A 3,144-nucleotide genomic window follows, 5' to 3' on the forward strand; every position below is an offset into this window, starting at 1 on the left:
ACGTTTTTGGTTTTGTTTTAAATTTCTGCCCATTTTCTAGTGTCTGAAGACAGTTGTTTCATGTATTTTGTCTGATTTTCTAGTTATAGCGGATGGAGCAGTTCTGGGTCATGAGTGGAAACAGAAGCCCAGGAATTAAGCTTTGCTGAGTGACGTAGATCAAAAGCAAGTAAAGGAGAAGAAAATTTCCAAACTGTGGTAATTCCTATAAAATAAAATAATGTGTAGAAATAATGCAAGGGGGAGAGGAATCAAAAAAGACCCTCCCTCTCAGTATTAATGAGCTAGAACATGCAAAGTGCTCAGCATTCTACTGGCATGGAGTGTTTATGATTTTAATATTGATATTATTCTTTTTTTAACATCTTTATTGGAGTATAGTTGCTTTACAATGGTGTGTTAGTTTCTGCTTTATAACAAAGGGAATCAGTTATACATATACATATGTCCCCATATCCCCTCCCTCTTGCGTCTCCCTCCCTCCCACCCTCCCTATCCCACCCCTCTAGGTGGTCACAAAGCACCGAGCTGATCTCCCTGTGCTATGCGGCTGCTTCCCACTAGCTATCTATTTTACGTTTGGTAGTGTATATATGTCCATGCCACTCTCTCTCACTTTGTCACAGCTTACCCTTCCCCCTCCCCATATCCTCAAGTCCATTCTCTAGTAGGTCTGTGTCTTTATTCCCATCTTACCCCTAGGTTCTTCATTCTTTTTTAGAATAAATTTTATTTATTTATTTATTTAATTTATTTATTTTTGGCTGCACTGGGTCTTCATTGCTGTGCGCAGGCTTTCTTTAGTTGGGGGGAGTGGGGGCTACTCTTCATTGTGGTGCGTGGGCTTCTCACTGCAGTGGCTTCTCTTGTTGCAGAGCACGGGCTCTAGGTGCGTGAGCTTCAGTAGTTGTGGTGCGTGGGCTCAGTAGTTGTGGCTCGCGGTTCTAGAGCACAGGCTCAGTAGTTGCGGCGCACAGGCTTAGTTGCTCCGCGGCATGTGGGATCTTCCCGGACCAGGGCTCGAACCCGTGTCCCCTGCATTGGCAGGCAGATTCTTAACCACTGCGCCAACAGGGAAGTCCCATCATATTGATATTATCCTTACTAAGCAGAATAGCACAGTGGATAAGGGCACAGACGCTAGAGTGAGACTTTCTGGGTTTTAGTAATATAATTTCTGATAGTACAATGAGATATTTACTATATTAATCAAATATCTAGTGATATAAATTCTGGTGTGATTTTTGTGCCTCCACATTCTCATCTGTAAAATGGGGATGATAAGAGTTCCTCCTCATAGATTCACTCTCAGAATTAAACAAACAAAACTATGTAAGGTATACACGTTACCGAGTCCAAGCTCGTACTGCTCACCACACGACAAATCAATAAATAGAGAGACGAATTGTTGGGGCAAGGACTAGAGACCTTGCTGGAAAGCCAGCAGACTGAGAAGACGGTGGACAAGTGTCCCAAAGAACCATCTTACCTGAGTTAAAATTCAGGCTTCTTTTATATTAAAAGAGCAGGTGGTGTGGTTAGTTGTTACAAATTTCTTGGTGTCAGACTCCTTTGTTCTTGCAGCTGTCCAAGTAAGTCAGGTCACAATGTATCTATAAAACTCCAATGGGATAAATGTTATTCTCTGTTCTGCAACTTTTTATCTCTATATGAATGGGAAAGTGTTACACCGTTAAAGGTCAGAGCCTTGAGAATGGGCTCTCCTGTGTATTTTAGGCTCGAGGCAACATTCTTAACTTGTAGCAAAAGCAATAGAATACAAAGGTCAAAGTAAAAGGAACAGATTCCGTATGGAGTCCGATGTGTTCTTCCCTATTACATACATAGAGCCCACACATCGTAAGTATTCCACAGAGCCTGCTAATTTTTGTTGCTTTTCGATTACTTTTATGCCCAACAATGCCTTGAGCTGAACAAGCGTTTTTAGCTGTGTTGAGCTCTACTGGGAAGACTTGGTGGGCATGTCCGTGTTGAGAACCCTGGTGGGTGCACCCCATTTCCAGGGGCATTTTGCCCACTGTCCCAGCATGTGACGATGATCCTCCGATCTGGAGCTGGGCGGAATCAGCTGCGGCCGAACGGGCCCAGGGTGCAAAGGTGGAGAGGGCTGGCCTGGGGCAGGTGAGTCCTTCAGCACGTGCACTGAGCCACTTTTGTTCGTTCGTAGCAGAAAGCGCTGCGACTCACAAGCTCCAGGTCTTTTTTTTCTCTCTTTCCCGTTGCCTCTGTCCCTGTCTTCCTTCCTGCCAGTCATGGCCTGGCTTCATTTCTTGACTCGCTGGCTCTCTGCCTTTCTCCTCCATTTGTCCGTGTCCCTGTGTCCTCTCACCCAATCTGTCTTTCTCTCTCTATCTCCCTGTCTGTTTCATGCTCTCTGTCTCTTTCTCTCTCTGTAGGGCCCTAAGTTCTCAGTGTTTCTTTCTCTCTCTTTTGGACCAGAAGCTCTTCCTCTCCCTCCCCTTCCCTTCTCCCTCTCCATCTCTCTCTCTCCCTCCCCATCTCCCTCCCTCTCTCTCCCTCTCTTCTCCATCCTTCCACATATGGGGTCTGACTTAAGCATTGAGAACCAGCCCAACGCCTCCAGCCAAGCGTCTAACCCGTCACTGCACTCACCAAAGCACCAGCGAGTTCACAGTCACTGTGCAGGAGGGCTTATCCATATTAAAATAAAGTTATTATTGTGGGCTTGGGTTTCAGCAGAGCTAAGCTTCTCCTTGGGAACCATTTCTCTCATTAGTGCCATCAGATCTGGTTTCGATTTTAACTGAACCGATGTCACTTGCTTGCTGAGTCTCTGGCAACTGGAAGTTGTGTTCAATTTTAATTTACTTCAAGCTGGATGAGAAGGTGTCACCCCGCTTCCCCAGACAACAAAAAACACTATTTACAGGTTACAGTTGTAATTAAGGAAGTGCTAATAGTTAAGTAGAGGCATGAATTGGAGAAAACACGTATAATTATTATTCAGTGTTGGAGCTCAGAGGTGTGGATAAACTGGACCCACCTGAATTGGGGGAAGCAGAGGAAACAGGAATGCCTGGGAGTGGAATTTAATCTCTGTGGGTTCTGTCGCTCTGCCTCTCCGCCTTTCACATCGCCTCTGTGCCTGTCTCTGTGTGTCTC

Source organism: Aethalodelphis obliquidens, unplaced genomic scaffold, assembly GCF_003676395.1.
Source record: "Aethalodelphis obliquidens isolate GAN/ISIS:26980383/991018 unplaced genomic scaffold, ASM367639v1 scaffold28, whole genome shotgun sequence".
NCBI classification, from domain to species: Eukaryota; Metazoa; Chordata; class Mammalia; order Artiodactyla; family Delphinidae; genus Aethalodelphis; species Aethalodelphis obliquidens.